This window comes from Alligator mississippiensis, chromosome 5, assembly GCF_030867095.1.
Source record: "Alligator mississippiensis isolate rAllMis1 chromosome 5, rAllMis1, whole genome shotgun sequence".
Classification (NCBI taxonomy): domain Eukaryota; kingdom Metazoa; phylum Chordata; order Crocodylia; family Alligatoridae; genus Alligator; species Alligator mississippiensis.
The window spans coordinates 150,374,735-150,392,251 of record NC_081828.1 but is presented as its reverse complement, the minus strand read 5'-3'; the positions used below and the strand labels follow the sequence as shown (position 1 = coordinate 150,392,251).

At 44.6% G+C, this 17,517-nt stretch overlaps 1 long non-coding RNA gene across 1 annotated transcript in view; it reads left to right on the top strand.

Annotated features, from left to right (window-relative positions):
- The first annotated feature begins 116 nt into the window (after nt 1-116).
- Nucleotides 117-17,517, top strand: part of LOC106739562 (uncharacterized) — a 136,315-nt gene continuing 118,914 nt past the window's right edge. Inside the window, exons 1-2 of the long non-coding RNA XR_009462594.1 lie at nt 117-1,027; nt 3,595-3,713. This is a non-coding gene — a long non-coding RNA (uncharacterized LOC106739562). The remainder of the gene's footprint in view (nt 1,028-3,594; nt 3,714-17,517) is intronic.

Genomic DNA, 17,517 nt, shown 5'->3' with positions numbered 1-17,517 from the left:
GGTCTTTCTGTCCAAGCCCCGCCCCGCTCCGCGCCTTCCCCGCTCCGTGGGCGTGGCCGGGCGGGAAGTTCAGGCATCTTGCGCATGCGCCAAGGGGCAGTGCCCCAAACTAGGCGCCGGCGCCTGAGCTGGCTTAGCCTCGTCCGCGCGCCTGGTCGCGCCCCTCGTGGCTCCCGCGCGGTGTAGAGCCTCTTCGCGTGCCTTTGGCCGCCCTGCTGCCGGGTCCTGCACATACACACAACTGACTCACACACACACACACACAGTTTTACTCTTGCCTGCCCTGTATGTACACATGCACCTGGCTTTCTTGCTTGTCATGTGTGCACACACATATGCACGTGGCCTTTGCCTGTCACATACCCATGCATGTGTGTGCACACACGGCTTTACCTTTTCCTGTCACACACACAAACACATACACATGTAGGGCTTTACCTTTGCCTTTCATGCCCGTGCACACACAGCTTTACTCTTGTCTATCACTATTGCATACATGTGTGGCTTTACCTTTGCTCATCACACGCATGCACACACAGCTTTACCCTTGCCTATCACACGTGCAGATGTGCACAGACCCCTGGCACCTCCCCCCCCCGCTTTACTCTTGCTTGTCTCACACACACACACACACACACACACACACACGACTTTCCTCTTGCCTATCACACATGCACATGCACACATGTACCTGGCTTTCTTGCTTGTCACGTGCACACACATGCATGTGGCCTTTGCCTGTCACATACACATGCATGTGTGCATGCACACACACATGGCTTTACCCTTGGCAATCACACACACGTGCACGTGGCTTTACCCTTGCCTGTTACACGCATGCTTACGTGGCCCTGCTGAATCCCCCTCTCCCAAAGCATCTGCCACAGTATGAGAGAAAACCCGTGTTGAACACCTAACCCTGACGTCCAGTGGCCAAGAGTTGCTGGGATCCCTGGAGCAGGCTGGGCTGCCCTTTGGCGGTGTCCAGGGCAGGGGCAGAGGGGAAGAGCTTTGTGTTGATTCTCTGGTAAGGTTCTTTTAAATGTAATGTTCTGGGATTTGGGGCGGGTGTTTGGGGGGTTATGCATGTTTTGGGACAGCCAGGACCTCTCTGTAAAGAGTGTGTGGGGTGGGGGGTGCAGGCTTGGAAGTAGCATTGTGATCCCACTCCCCTGGGGATGAGGCAGGGGAGTGTGAGTGGGTGGGGGAAGCAGGAAGAGGAGTATTATATCTGGATGTAAACAGCAGTTGGGAAGCAGGGCTGGGATCTGCTGCAGGGCTGGCTTCTGTGGGCATTAGGCAGGAAAGCTGTAGCTAGGGCTGGGGTGGATGCAGTTTTTCAAGTGTCAGCCTGTGGTTTGGGGAGTGAATTGTTATTACCTGGTTGTGGGTTGTCTGTTTGTTGTAAGCTCCTCTGAGCCTTTTGGATAGGGCAGGACAGATACCTAAATAATAACCAGGAATTCTGGTTTTCTCTGGTTTAGAAATTACAAATTCTCTGATAAAAATGCAAATATTCCAATTTAAAAACCCTAAATCTGTGACTGTAATGAAACACCACTCTCTCTCTCTCGCTATAGAGTTATCAATTGAACACAATGTCTTATTGATGTATTCACAGTTTTAAAGCAATTTGGAAGCCTACCAGTGCCTCAATCTCTATAATAAAATAAATAATAAGTACTGTACCCAGGACCATCCCTGGGGGGGTGCTAATCGGGGTGACTGCTCTGGGCCCCGCACTTTGGGAGACCCTGCAGAGCCAGGCAGAGTGATGCGGCTACTCCGTGCTGCCGCTGGCTTCACGTCTGGCTGCTCAGCAACCCCCAGCTGCCGAATCCGCCGGCAGCTTCCTCGTGTCCGGGGTGGGGGGCCTGCACAGGTTGATTTGCCTTGGGCCCCGTAACCTGCTCGGGTCATCTCTGACTGTATCTATATATTTTGGTATTTGATTTTTGTTTTTTATCATAGAAAATCAGAGCCAGCCCTGCTCCCTTTACCCATCAGGAAGCAGGCCCAGGTGCCTGACTCCCAGGCCACAGCCACCATGCATGACTGGTGCCTCCTGAATCTGGGGGGGGCACCCATAGAAGCCAGTAGCCCTGTCAGAGGGAGCACCAGCCCTACTGACAGTATCAGTGTCAATCGTCAGGGGGGGCACCAGCCTCATCGGGGGGTACATGCACCCCCTACCAGTTGCCTACTATAATAGCTGCCCAGCCCAGATGGTGCCCCTCACTTTCTGCCACAGCCCTTGCCCCCTCTCACCCTGCTGGAGGGGACCCCAGCTGCCAGGGCTACAGGGCCAGGAACCCAAGTCTGCAGCCCCTTGCCTCCTCCAGTAGTGCCCGAGCCCCAGCTGCCACCCACAGGTGATGATAGCTGCTGTGACTGAAAAGAGCGTGCAGCCCAGCTCCCTCTTCCCCATGGGAGGCATGGACAGAGTGGACTCCATGGTGGGGTGGGTGCAGGCTGCCCATTGTGAGCTTGGGATCCCTGCCCTGCTGCCCTCCCCCTGGGGCCTCCCGCGGCCCAGTGGATGGTACCCGGCATGACAAGCCAGAGCGGGGCTGGCTGGGGAAGCTCGGTGCCACTACCAGAGGCCCTGCCCTGGCAGCAGCAGGGATGGCAGTGCAGGGTTGTGTCCCTCGCTGCTGCCAGGTGAGCAGGGGGTGCTTTGCCAGGGTGGCACGGGGCTCCCAGCAGCAAGGAGCTTCCCTGCCTGGCCGCACTTTGCCCTGCTGTCCCCAGTCCCAGCCACTGGGTTGCAAAGGCCCCAGGGGGAAGGCAGCAGGGTGAGGAGCCTGAGCCCACAGCAGGTAGCCTGCTCCTGCCCCCACCCTGCAAGCACAGATCTGGGGGGCACATGCCTCCCCTGCCCCTCTCCTGGGAGTGCGTGCAGTGGTGGGGAGCCAGCCCCGCACCCCTAGATGAGCCGCCCACGGCCCTGTCCCACTCCCTGCCCAGGCCCTGTGGCTGAGCGTTTCGGCCCTGGGTCCCAAGCCCCATTCACCACTCTGGCTGAGCAGCAGGCCCCAGTCCTAGCCCCAGCCCTGCTCAACTCCCTCCCTCCCTCCTTATGGGGGGGCCCTCAATTCTCCCGTCAGATTTACCTGCGGGGAGCTGCTTTCCAGGGTGCCTGGCAGTTATGTTCATGTATAAGTGCATACATGCACAGGACGCCCCCTGCCTGACCACCCTCTGCCACTCCCAGCCTGCAAAGAGCTTTTTGCAGAAGCAGAAAATCCACACGTTTCTCTGTTAAAATTAAAAATCTGTGTTTTTCTCACTTAAAAAGGGAAATCTAAATTTTTTTTGTTTTTCTATGGAAAACAGAAAACCCAGATCCTGATAATAAGACTCATTAAGTCTTGATAGTTTCCCAAATAAAACCACGGAAATGCTTGGGAATGCGACCTTCCTTCAGTGTCACCGCTGATACAGGGTTTGAATTAATTAAAAAGCCCAAAAAAGTTTTGGGGTAGAAGCAGGTTGAAGAATTACATTAGCAGACAGTACCAGGGCTGGTTAAACGAGCATGGGGAATTTAAGTGAAGTCTTATTATTTATACAACTTGTTGTCTTTTTTGTCAGTCCTTCGCAGTTGAGGATGATTGTCTTCCATGATTGTCTTATCTGTGTGTCTGAAGATGGCTGATGAGGCCTATCCAGGACCGACTACACTGACAGACAGACTGTACTGCAGCTCAGACGTATGTTTCTGTGTGTAGTGGGTGGTGCTGGATTCTTGATTTAGCCCGTGCTGTGATGCTGTTTCTGCTGCTATTGCTCTTCCATATCCTGTTGTCGTTGTTGTGAGGTTTCAAAGTAGATCCTTGCAGCAGACTCTTCCTTCATTTGGGGCGATTCTGGGTGATAGTCTCTCACGAGTTGACATTGATGTTGCATTTTTTTAAAGTTGATCATGAGGATGTCCCTGAGGTGCTTTCTCTGTCCTTCTCTTGAGCATACGCCTTGGCTGAGCTGGGAGAATAAAACTTGTTTTGGGAGTCTGGAGTCAGACATCCGTATGACATGACTGGACCAATGAAGTTGATGTCAGATTATCACTACCACAATACTCGTGGTGTTTCCTTTCTTGAAAATTGTTACAATCATGGCATCTCTGAAGTAATTTTTGGATATCCTCATCATTCCAGATCCTTAAGATAAGGACATGAAGCTCTGATGCAAGCTCCTCTCCCAGCTGCATGAAGGTTTCAGCAGAGATTCCATCCGCTCCAGATGCCTTGTCATTCTTCATCTGCTTGATGGCTTTCTTCACCTTGTTGGAAGGATTCTAAGATCTTCTCTGACTGGGTGTTGTGGGATGGAGTTGAGAACAGCAGAGTCTGTTAACATCTCTTGTTAACAGCACAGTCTCAGTTGAGAAGGTCTTCAAAATTCTCCTTCATTCATGGCTCAGGCATTGATGGCTTCCCCTTCCTTTATCAGGTCTCCTCCATCCTTAGGTCTCAAGGGGGTTGGTCCCCAAGTGCTTGATCTGTAGATGGCTTTGGTGGCACTGAAGAAACTACACATATTATGGATGTCAGTGAGATGTTGACTCTCCTTTACCCTTGTCTTCCCACCGTTTGTTCTTCGTGTTGCAGGCCCTCTTTTGAACCTTGGCCTTGTTGGAGATTCAGTTTCTTTTGCTTGGAGTTGGTGTTGTTTTGCCAAGCACAAAAGGCCTTGTGTTTGTGATCAACCAACTCTTGGATCTCCTGATCGTTCTCATCAAACCAGTCTTAGTGTTTCCTGGTAGAGAATCCAAGTGTCTCTTCGCAGGCACTGATGATGGTTGTACTAGTTGTAGCTACATACATAATGATATACTTTTTGGGTTGGGTGTAGCTTCAGCAAAAGGTGGCAGCCCCACCACTCTGCAGTTAGCCTTTGACATGAATGTCTTCACTCACTTCCATATGCCCTTTTCCCTTTTCTCTCTTGTTTTCCTCTTGACCCTGAACTACATACGTAAGAATGCTTTCCAGTTTCCTTCATGACCTCAGCACATTTACAGAGGAGTTCTTTACACTCTAACATATACCTGTTCATCCCAGTCTCATTCTACCGTGTCATAGCTTAGGGTCACCTTCTTCTCATGGGGCAAACTATCTCTGTTGAGAAGAAGGGGTGGCCTTATTTGCTGACAACTGTAGCCTGATAGCCTGTGGCATATTGCTGTTGAGAAATGTGATCATAATGGTAGATGGCAGTTATCAGCAAGAGTCTCTAGGACAAGATATTACCCACCAGAGCATAAATTTTATGAAATATAATAGCACCTTTAATTATTACGATTTTCAAAATCAGCCTGTTGTGTTAGATCTCTAGAGGCAATTCAGCCCATTTCTTGTTAATACTCAACCTTTCTTAAAAAATAGTATCTGTAACAATAATATTTTGACTGTCAGCATACTTCAACAACAGACAAATTTTAAACTTCCTACTACTATTTTATGAAAATAAATGAATACAAATGAGATTGAAAAATGAAAAAGCATAAAAGAATTAAAAACAGAAGAAATTTTGGTGTATAAAGGCCAGCAATATAATAGTTTATTGTTTTTATTTTCTTTTAGCCTGTTTTAAAATGCAGCTTTACCTGTGGAGTTGTAACCAGTGCCTCCAAAAAAACATGACATTTCTTGGAATCAGTTTATTCAGAACATTATTTCACCATACTATATTGAAGTCCATCCATACACAGTGAGACATTGTCTTTAATTACATACTTAGTAACAGCTGGACTCGCTGACCTTTTTACCCTTTCAGTTACTTCCCAGTATAGTGGATGGTTGAATTCTGATTTTAACTCTGATTTAAAATGCAGATGATTCATATTTTATTAGCATTTGGTCATTCAGTCTACTAGTATAATCTTGTACTTCACCAAAGAAAAGCACAAGCTATTTGATTTTTAGGAAATATTTTACAACCTACACTATTTTCCTTTCTCCCTATTGGATTCTACAAGTAGAAGGTGTTATGTGACAGAAAATAACTGTTGGAACTTCTGTGGAGTGGACCGGGAATCCTGACTGGATATCAAATCTTTCAGATATTCCATGTTGAATTGAGATACAAAAATTTCCAAGTAATAGATAAAAATAAGGTACTTCTGATCTTTCTAGCTCAGAATAGTGGGCCTGATTTTTCCCTTTGCTCACCCAGGTTTTACACTTAGGTAATTCCATTAACTTCAGCATTATTGCTTTTTATTTACAATGACATAACTGAAAGGAGAATCAATCCAACAGACGAGGTCACTCTAAAGCTAAGCTGTATTTCCATTGTCCAGTCTGAAAACCATTTAGTCACAGGTGAAATACGATGTCATGGCAATAATGGGTTCCTTAGAGTTTGATGTGCAATGTCGGCTGCATATGATAGTGGCCCTTTTCTCAATGTATTACTTCACGGAAATCTAAATCAACAAATCCCTGGCTCTCTAGTTACATTGTTTTGCTCCCCAAAATAAACATACTTCATTATTTCTATTCACAGAGATTGTGATACTACAAGTATTTAGCCTTTAAAGAGCAAATCCTATATAACCTTGTCACTTACGGCTAAAATAATGTTTTGCTTCTGGCCAAACTGTAATTGATGAATTCCAGCAAACCAGACAACTAGAGTCTTCTATCTTTTACATTTGTCAATTACCTGTCCAGCATAAGTAAACTGATAGTGACTAACTTAAATTTAACTTCAGTTGAATTGGGTGAGGTAGAAAACTCTTGCAACCCAGCCAATTGTTAAGGGCGGTAAGAGCGGACAGCCAGGCTTGAATTTGCAACTCTATAGCCTTGCAGCCAGCACATTCCCCTCTAGGCCAAGACAGAGCTCTTCCACGTGGCTCTGCCTTCCTCAGCCCCACAGTCACAAATATACATTTGCCCACCACCAGCCCACACCTGGAAGAAGAAGAAGAAGAAGTAGAAAAAATTCAACCCTTCTCAGGTGGTGTTGACTTGCAACTCTATGGCCTTGCAGTCACCACACTCCCCTCTAGGCCAAAACCAAGCTCTCTCCCATGGCTCTGCTTTCCCTAGCCCCACAGGCACACACATACATTTACCCACCTCCAGCCCACACTTGAAAAAAAAAAATTAAACTCTTCCCAGATGGTGTTGACTTCCAACTCTATGGCTTTGCAGTCACCACACTCCCCTCTAGGCCAAGACGAAGCTCTCCCCCGTGGCTCTGCCTTCCCCAGCCCCGCAATCACAAACATGCATTTGCCCAGCACCAGCCCACACATGGTAGAAAAAAAAATTAAACCCTTCTCAGGTGGGCCTGTGCCCTGCAAGAAGAGGCCATAGGCAACCACAAACACACCATTTTGCCTGCCAGCATCATGCACTGGCCAACAGATACAACAAAAGCCTCCAAGGCTGCTGGCTTCTCTGTGCTCAGGTCTCAACAGTCTTGGCTGCCCCATAATTCAAAAAGAACAAAAAAACCCCCATTTTGGGCCCCACAAGTTCCCCTTTCTCACACTAACTGCGAGTGCTCCGATTGCAGCAAGGGCCTAAATCTGGGCCACGCTGTGGCCCCAACTTTCCAACCCGGAGCCTTGCCACTACTCGGTTTGGTTCTGGGGACCATGGCAGCTTCCATGTGTCATGGTGAAAAAAAAAAAAAAATCTTGGCCCTGGGGGGCTTGGCAAGACCCTGAGCACACAGCCAAGCTTGAACTTATAACTCTATAGGCTTGTAATAAGCACACTCCCCTCTAGGCCAAGACAAAGCACTCCACTGTGCTTCTGCCTTCCCCAGCCCCACAGTCACAAACATACATTTGCCCACCACCAGCCCATACTTGGAAAAAAATAAATAAAGATTAAACCCTTCTCAGGTAGGCCTGTGCCCTGGAAGAAGAGGCCATACGCAGCCACAAACATCCCCTTTTGCCTGCCAGCATCATGCACTGGCCAGGAGATACAGGAAAAGCCTCCAGAGCTGCTGGCTTCTTTGTGCTTGGGCCTCAACAGTCTTGGCTGCCCCAAAATTCAGAAAGAAAAAAAACAACCCCATTTTGGCCCCCACAAGTTCCCCTTCACAGAAACTGCGAGTGTTCTGATTGAAGCAAGGGCCTAAATCTGGGCTTTGGTGTGGCATGCTGAACCCCAAAAGGGTTCTAAACTTCATAGATTGAACGAATAACCAAGGAAACAGACATCCACTTAATTCCTGAATTGCTGTCACATGCCAGCAGTAGCCCAATACAAAAGCTGGGGAATGATAGAGCACGCCTCCCTGCTTGGCTGGAATAAACAGCTTGGGTAAAGTTTAGCCCACCCAACTGCGAGTAGGGCTTGCAGGAGAGGTGCAAAGCATCCTGGGATGCTGGGGTACTGAGAGTTAATTTGAATCCAGAGGGGATGTGGGACAGAAGCCCAATAAACTGATTTAACCTAAATCAGTCCAATACTACATCCATGCAGGCTTATCTTAAAATAGTTCCAGCCATTTTGAAAGCAGTTTATGTGCACTGAACTTCCATTGCATTAGATTTGACTCAGTTTCCGATCACTTATAAAAGTGTATGTGCAATATCTGTCCCTAGCCTGGGGTTTGCCCACACTGGTATCTCACCTTCTATGCCTTGATGTTATGATGTCACAGAGGAAGCTGCTCCTAGGAGGCAGATGTAGGTTTCAGGGTCATAGGTCTTTGTCTGGTCTGAGGTTCCCCTGGACTTGGCCCACTTTAATCTAGCTGTTTTTTCTGCCTGAGGTCCACTGTACCAGGACCCCTAGACTCCTGGTACCTCAGCTTCCGCCTCTTGGGCCTTGGGCCCCTTGGCCCCCTGATTTCATCCTTTGCAATGTGTGGGCTTATGTCCCCGGACTTTTCTGCCAGGTACTCAGTCCTCCAACAAGCAACAGTCTTCCTTGAAGTGTTTGGGCTTCTGTTGTTATGCAGCCCACAGGGGTTCATGCCCTAGAAGCACTCTGTATTGGGCACCCCTGTGGCCTTCAGTCTTCTCCTTATAGCCATGTTCAGTCCTCCAGTTTTCATACAAACCAAAACATGAGTACACACTCCCAAAACAAAAGGTTTGTCTCCTGGGGTTAATCCTGCCCTGCAGCAGCACTGTTATTAAAGCTCGTGGTATTTTTCTGTTGTTGCTCAGGTTGCAGGGTTTCTTCTGGCTCCCCTGCAGCCCAGAGCCCTTCCTTTGTGAGCAGACCGGTCTGGCTCTTCCCTGGAGCTCTATCTCCTGCAGCTCCTAGAGCCAGACCCCATCTTTGGGTCAGATCCTGGGTTTGTGAGTCTATCCCTCAGTCACCTAACCCTCCACTTCTGCCCCAGGCCTGTGAATCACCACCTCCATCTGGGTTGGGCAGCTATTTTATTTAAAGTATCTGCCATTCTAAGTCTGTTCCAGGGGCTGGGCCCTCTCTCCCCCTCAATAATGGGGTAGGGGCCTTGTTACCTATTTTTTGGAACACAAATAACAAGGCTATAATACTTTCTCATTGCTTCCTTCTTGCTCTTGCTTCTACCAAATGGTTTCTACTACAGCTGTAAGAAGTTTGAAGAGTTACTTTAGCTCTTTTTAAACATGTAAATTATGTGTTGTTATTTCTTCTTTCTTTTCACCTGGTTGTGTTAATTTCTACATCACCTTATCTCTTCAGACATTGGTATCTTTTTGTTACAATATGGTTACATTTTTTCAAGTTACATCTGCTGTACTATTTTGTGCTATTTATTATGGTAGATCCTAAAGCAGTGAATCTTTCTAGCTCAAATAGTTTCCTTTGCTATAAGCAATTCTACATTTTTCTTTATGAAGATTGATGCTGTCTTCTTCTTGGGAAATGATCATTAGTTTATTGCTACTAGGTGCACTAATGTGGCAAAACAGCTGTTACAGTGATCAGAGTTGGTGGGCTATTAAAAGATGTGCACTCTCATCCAGGGCTCAATCTAATTTCTGTTAAAGCCCACATAAAGTGTCAAACTGACTTTAAGGGGAGTTGTATCAGGACCCAAGTTCCTGAGTTGTAAAAGAATATAGGGTTTGTTTTGTTTTTTTAATAAGATTAATTCAATTAACTTGGACTTGAAATGATGATAAACTTCTGTGTCCAATTTGATCCACACTTCTGACCTGTTTTGAAATGTAATGAGGAGAATACTTGCATTATAGAGACTTTTTCAAAGCACATTACTGGTAGTATGATATTTTAAAATTGATTATTTTAATTAGATTCTGAAGAAGAGGAATAACTTAAGGCTATTATATAGTACAATGATATTGATGGTTTACTCTCTAATTTAGAAATCAACACAAGAGATGGCAAACTATTTATTTTAAAGAAAAAGGAGAAGAAAAGTTAATAGGGGTTATCATAAACATAATTCAGAACAATATCAACCCCTGGGTTATATATAACAAATTTGGGAACCCACCCTTGGCTCTACTACAACTAGTTTTTGCTTTGTTATTGTAGGGAAAAGCCTTTGATGGTGAAGAGTTGATGTAATGGTCTTTTCCCGGTGAGCACAGTGTGGCTCAACCCCCCCTTCTGGGAAGAGCCCGGTGCGGCCCCAGTCCACAGCTGCAGCCTGACCTGTCCCGCCCCATGCAGATATGGGGACACATGCCCCTTCCATGCCCTCCTGGGGTGCACCCAGCGGCAGGAGCTGCTCCCCCCTCACCATGCCCCCTGAACAAGCCGTGGCTCTGTCCCGTGCCCTACCCCAACCTACCCCAGCTCAGCAGTGCTTACCCCATCCCCATCTTCATCCCCACTTCGTCCCTCACTGTGGGGGGCCTTGAACTGCCCCCCATGCCCCTTCTCTTCCCCCTCCCCTTCCCCCACAACAGACTCACCAGCTGGACGCAGCTCTCCAAGATGCTGGCTGTGTTCCTTGCTGCCTGCGTGCTGCATGGGCATTTATCGGCCAAATTATCAGCCACAACTGGCTGATTTCCAATATAGTCATAGATTTAATAGTTTCATAGGGCTGGAAGGGACCTTGAAGATCGTCAAGTCCAGCCTGCTGCCCCAGGGACAGGAAGTCAGCTAGGGTCAAAGGATCCCAGCAAGATAAGCATCCAAACGCCTCTTGAATCCAGAATAGGTGCCTGCACCACCTCTGGAGGGAGTCTATTCCAGGCCCTGGGGGCTTGGACAGTAAAGAAATGTTTCCTTATGTCCAGCCTAAAATGGTCTTGGAGGAGTTTATGACCTTTGGTCCTTGTTATCCCTTGGGGCACTCTGGTGAACAGACATTCCCTGAGATCCTGATGCACACCCCTTATGTACTTATGGGCAGCCACTAAGTCCTCCCTGACCCTGCACTTTTCCAGGCTGAAGAGTCCTATGGCTCTCAACCTCTCCTCATAAGGCCTATTCTCTTGCCCTCTGATCATGTGTGTGGCTCTCCTCTGGACTCTCTCAAGCTTCTCGACATCCTTCTTGAATTGTGGAGCCCAGAATTGGATGCGGTACTTCAGCTGAGGCGTCACCAAGGCCGAGAACAGTGGAGGATGACATCCTGAGAATTATTGGAGAAGCATCTATGGATGCAAGCCAGAGTTTTGTTTCCTTTACCAGCTGTGACATCGCATTGGTGTCGATTTTCTTTATGTTGGTGCCGATCCGATATCAGACCGATGTATCGGTACATCTCTAGATTAGGCTTGTGAAGGAGTGAGACAGAACTTATAGCATGGAGGGCTGGCAGGGCTGCAGCTGCAGCCCGGAAAGGAAGGAAAATACCCACTCAATTTCCAAAGCAGCATCTCGCTCAGGATTGGTGGAGGGAGGCTGCTCAAAGGTATTTCTGGCCCTGGAGAGGGGCAGAGAGGGATCAGTTCCCTGCAGGCCTCAGGGAGAGAGGAGCGGCTGAGCAGCTCAGCAGGCAGAAACTGCGGAACATGCCTGAGGAACGCTGTGGGAGTGACCCTGAGGCAGGTGGAGGCCTGCGAACAAGCGGCTAGTGGGAATCTCCAGAGCGGAGCTGCAGCTGAGGATCCGGAGCGAGGGAGTCCACAAGACCAGAGAGAATCTCCAGACTGGAGTTTTTCCAACAGAGGATCCGGAGGAGGGCCTGAAGGGAAACATCTATGGTCACAGATAGAGCCTTCCTGCACAAGGGGGAGACTCCGAAAAGACTGTGAACATTCATAGGGGTGCAGGGCAGGCTAGCACACAGCAAAGGATGGACTAAGGGATTGTTTTAGGGGACATTGCCAGAGCCTGGCAAAAAGGCTGAGGGGCAGCTGGCTTTTTTTTCCCTGTGATTTCTTTTGCTGTCTATTTTGATTTTGTTTTGAGTACAGGCCAACACCGGCCCCTGGAAGGGTGTACTCAAAAGAGGCACTAGGACACCCTGGGGTGCAGAGAAGGTTACAACAGGCAGCACTGCAACCTGGCTGTGGAAGACCATTGTAAAACACCATCTAGAGAGGCTAGGCTGGAGTGAAGGGGAGGTTTGGAGCCCCACAGAAGACACAGGGATCAAGACCAGGCAGGATCACCGTGGGCATTGCCTCCCAGGAATATATAGGTCATCAAAGTCATGGCAGGCGAGAAACGTAAGATCCACTTCCTGGCAGACCTGGTGATCCAGAGCCAAGGTCTACCCTGTCACCACCTGTAGGCAGACGAGCACAGGGCAGTACTAGCAAGGCCTATAATACCTACAGACACCACAGGCTAATATATGTTAAATCATTAGTAATAAACTGTACTTATACTAGAATAATTTTTTGATTTCTGAAGCCATCATTCTTCTTGCAAGAAATATGATTTAGCATATAGGTATGAGGTGAAATACCAAACATCTTACCTTCAAAAGTCTTCATTGTGATGGAGAAGACTTTTTTTTCAATGCTTCTCATGATGATGGAGGCAGTTTGAGAAATAAAATAAAGTCTGCATTCCAAAATATGCTATTTCTCTTTCATTTTGGGAGAATTTACCAAGCTGGCTTCTTAAATTGCTATAATCCAGAATACTTCTGATTTGGAAGTGGTTGCTGGTAGAGCAACTTGCTGTTTTGCAACTGTTTTCTAACGTAATGTTTAATTGAATTTTTTTAATGTTTTTTAATTTAATGTTTTTTCTTTTTAGAAAACACTATTATATTTACACTGAAAATAAAAAGTACATATTAAGACAAGCATGAGTTAGTTGAAGCATAGGAGAATGTAGTCCCAGTCAGATGAAATTAATATGCAATAAATCAGCATAATTATGTTGATTGTATCACTGCCTTTTTCTCAGATATATCTATTTCTTAAAAAATATCTTTAATTATTTGTAAACTTCCTGTGAATAAGTAGGAAAAGGATTAGGAAGTACCTGATCTCCAGATAGGAGAAATTCCAGATTAAAAAAACAACAAACATCCCACATGCAGTGATCATCACTATATGGGTCAAAATGTACTGCCCCTTCTACCATAGGTATAATTTGTTACTAGTGATTTAACATAAATTGGATTGATCTACTACCAAAAATCCTGTACTTTAAACACACACAAAATTTAGAACCCTAGAAAGCTATCTTAACCCCATGGTACTATTAAAAAAACACAACTGTTACTTGGTAATGTTGGTATTGTGCAGATATAATGAGTGAATGGGGACCCATAAGTCAATAAAATGTATATCAGCACTTCACTTTAATCTTGTTAATTTTTCCATTGAGTATATATCTTAAACTTCATTAAACCATCTGTCAATTGACTAGACCCCTGGGTTTATCCATTATGCAGCAGTGGTAAAGCATTAAGCCAGAAGCAAAACCCTTACATGTCTGAAATAGGAATTTCCACTGTTTTTAAGTTTCTGACCTAGTTTGCAGTACAGAGAAAGCCAAGGTGTTTATAGCATTAATTGCCACAGTAAATATCGCACGGTATATTTATTTATTAAAATATTGATGTTAGACTAAGTATTTAACTGTACTCTGATTCTCCCCCATTTTTTTCTGATTTATTAATTGCTGAAAGTCTCTGGTAGAACAATAGTGTCTTGACTAAAATGTCTTTGATCTGCATGGCAGATCTGGACTCCAGTAAAAGGAGCTGTCCCATAGGCACAGCAGAATATCAAGAGTCAAGATCAGTTATGAGGAACTGAGAACAGAATATTAAGTATAATAAACAGCAAGACAAAAGAAAAAGCGAAACAAACTCCAACCTCAGTTTTGATCACAGAGAGAAGAGTAAAGCATATCCTAAGAGTGTCCAGTTCTCCTGTTGTCAAATATTTCTAGTGTAGACATTTCAACATTTATGGAGTTTATTCCAGATTTACATAGATGAAACCAGAACCTGAATTGAGTTCTTTAATTTTATTATGCTCTTCAAACATGAATACTTCACATGTATATGCTATATTGTAGGTTATGCTGTCTCTGTTTAGCACAAATACCTCAGTTCCTTAGGGCCCCAAGGTGCTACTGTAACACAAAGAAGAAGAAGAATTAATAGTAGCAGTCTATTGTACATGGAAGCATCAGGTGAGAAAAAAGGCCAGGTTACTAAAATTTGCTTCTTGATCAGAATCTTTGATTCAATTGTATTTTAATGAAGTGAAGAAAGGCAATTTGCTTTCATGCTGTGGTTGTATTGCCACAGTCAGCTCCAAATGTCTGGGTCACAGATGATTGACTTTCAAAGAGCTGATCTCTATAATCACCATTCAAAGTTGGAAGAAATTGACAGGGACTGACGTTTTGTTCACAACAGGTTCTGCATGAACACTTTTTAATGACTTCAGTCCAAAAAGTAAAACAGTAGAAAGAAGATACAAGCTAGAAGTAAATACTAGTTTCCCAATGGAAGTTCGTTCAAGTCTGTTCAGGTGTTCTCTCCAACTTAGAGTATCTAAATTTTTCTTTTTTGTCATTTCACATGTACAGCTAATGCTTGTGGGCTCAAATCTGTTGAATTGGCCCAGCCAATGTATCCAGGTAGTTAAGATCTCATTTGGAGTATTCCATTTGACAATATACCTCAGCCTGAATTAGGGCTGTAGTTCCTTTAGTAGAGCATGATGAACAGAAAAGGTACCCAACTGGGGGTGAACATGAGTTAGTTATATGGATAAGATAACATTGCCAAAGCAGGTGGTTATTTCCTGCCTTCCTCCCTCCCTCCCAAACCAAACAAACAAACAATCCCCCCTGCTATTGATCTTATGATTTTTATTTGAACATTTCAAGCAAATCTGTCAGTAGTGGAAGTTCTAAGTGACAGAAGTGGCTAGAAGAAATACTGGAAGCCAACTAAATTGCAGCTGATGTAAAATTCAAACATAACAAGATATTTGATTGATGGAAAAGCTCAAAAGTGGGAGAATTTTGCCAGCTATATCTCGTCTTTGTACTTTTTTCATGCGTAATCATGACCAGCTTTTTAATAAAATCTCTCTCTGTCTTATCAGTCTCTTAGCTTAAAGACATATTGTGGTGTTCAGTTTATACCTCTATCCCTGCAACTTTATCTGTCTTTTTGTCAATGAAAAATACTCTCTTGTTCCTCATCAAAAATTTTATTACAAAAGTCATATAAACGTAAAATGAAATAACATTATGCTGCCATGAAGCTACTGTAGATACAATGTAGTATGTGCTAGTGATTAAGAAGAGTATCAGAAGTAGAGCATGTTGAAAAGAAAATTCCTGTCCTCGAGAGGCATCCAATATTTCAGATTTAGTTTTGTCCTGCATTGGGATGTAAAGTCAAATTCTCAGAGTTCTTTTCCAAACAGTTTGCTTCAATCTTAGCAGAACATAGAATAGTAATTGAAATGATGATGTTGAAACAAAGTGCTTAGACTTTATTGAAACAAAATTAACTTCATTACAATCTGATTGAATCAAACATTCTGAATAAGAAGAAAATTTTAATAACCTGGACTTTTTTTTTTCACCTGGTGCCTATATGCACAGCAGATTGCTATTATTTTTTGATAATTTCAAGCCACACATTTTGAGGAAATTGATATGTTTGTACAAATGTTTCAATTTAGTTGAATCTGTATTTTTCACAGACAAAAGCATTATGATGTAAATTTTTTGACCAGCTCTATACAGAAGTGATTTTGTAGGATTTCCCTTATGGCAATGAGTACACACACACACACACACACACACACACACAACTTATCATTTAAGTAAACCTCATGTTTGTGCTTATTTTTCACAAAATCAAACATAGGTATGTATATGTGCATATATGTATGTGTGTGCGTATGTATGTATATGTGTGTATTTGGTTTTGTGAAAAATAAGCACAAATATAAAGTTTACTAAGATGATAGGTTTCTATGCTACTGATTTAGAGAGAAAATAGAGAAGAAAACATTGGGCCACATTCTGGTCTAGTTACCCATAAAATCAGAACTGTGCCTAGAATACTCCTTATAAAGATATCCCCATCTTGTAGAATTGGAGGGATAGCTGTCCCTGCAGTATTTTACCCCATCACAGCTGGACCTTGTGATAAGGTTTACATGAATCCATGATCAGTGCAGGGGAGGGGGACAGATGTTTGGCAGACCAGAAGAAAGAACGTGCAGACCCTAAGTAGGGTCAGAGAGCATGTATCATACCTCTGGTCCCGCAATCCTGGATTGAACAAGTTTTCCACAGAACCTCGTTTAGGCAACCATGGCCAAAGGGGATCCCTGGCAGCATAGCCATGCTGAAACTATGCCACCAGGGAGAAGAGAGCTCTTAGGGGCTAGAACAGGGGTTTCATAAAGTATGGGGGCAAGTACCACAGCCAAGATCATATGACCAGAGGGGAAATGGTAAGGGAACAAATGTGTTCTTGATCTGACTTATTAGATTTATTCATTATTCTTTACACAGTAGCATAACTGTAAAGTGTGCTTTAGAATGTGCAAAATACACTAACCAAAGAACATTAACTCTGCTTCAAGAAGTTTCTTTAAAGAATAATACAATTTTTGCCCATTAACCTTCAATAAATAATGGTGTTATTTGTTGTGTACTTCCTCTGCCTATCCCCATCTCTCTCTGCATATGCAGTCCTTCCCCCATTAAACCTAACTCCCAGTTAACAGCCACATAAAATCTGGGAGAATTAGGGGTTTTAATTCCAGGACATAATGTTTTTTAATAAGGTATTAGAATTTGAAACTGAATAGAATTTGTTATCTTTATTGTGGTCCTTAGTATTCCATGCCATTTCCATAAATAAGCCTTTTCTTCATTTCTCACTAAAGTCCATTTCTGCCACAAAACTATAACAGAGGGAACAGGCAGGGGTGGACATCCAGGGGGAAGAGGGGGTACACTGGTGCATTTGCACCCCACTTTGATTCCTGCTGTACCTGTTTAAAACCAACTACCTGGTAGTGGCAGCAGCATTTCTAGTCAGTCAGGCAGTGCTGAGGGAGTCAGTTGACTTCATGACTCATAATCTACCTGATCCCGTCTAAATTTTTTCATTCCACAGGAGTTAATGGCCTTCTCTTCTTTGAAATGGTCTTAATGTTCCACCAAT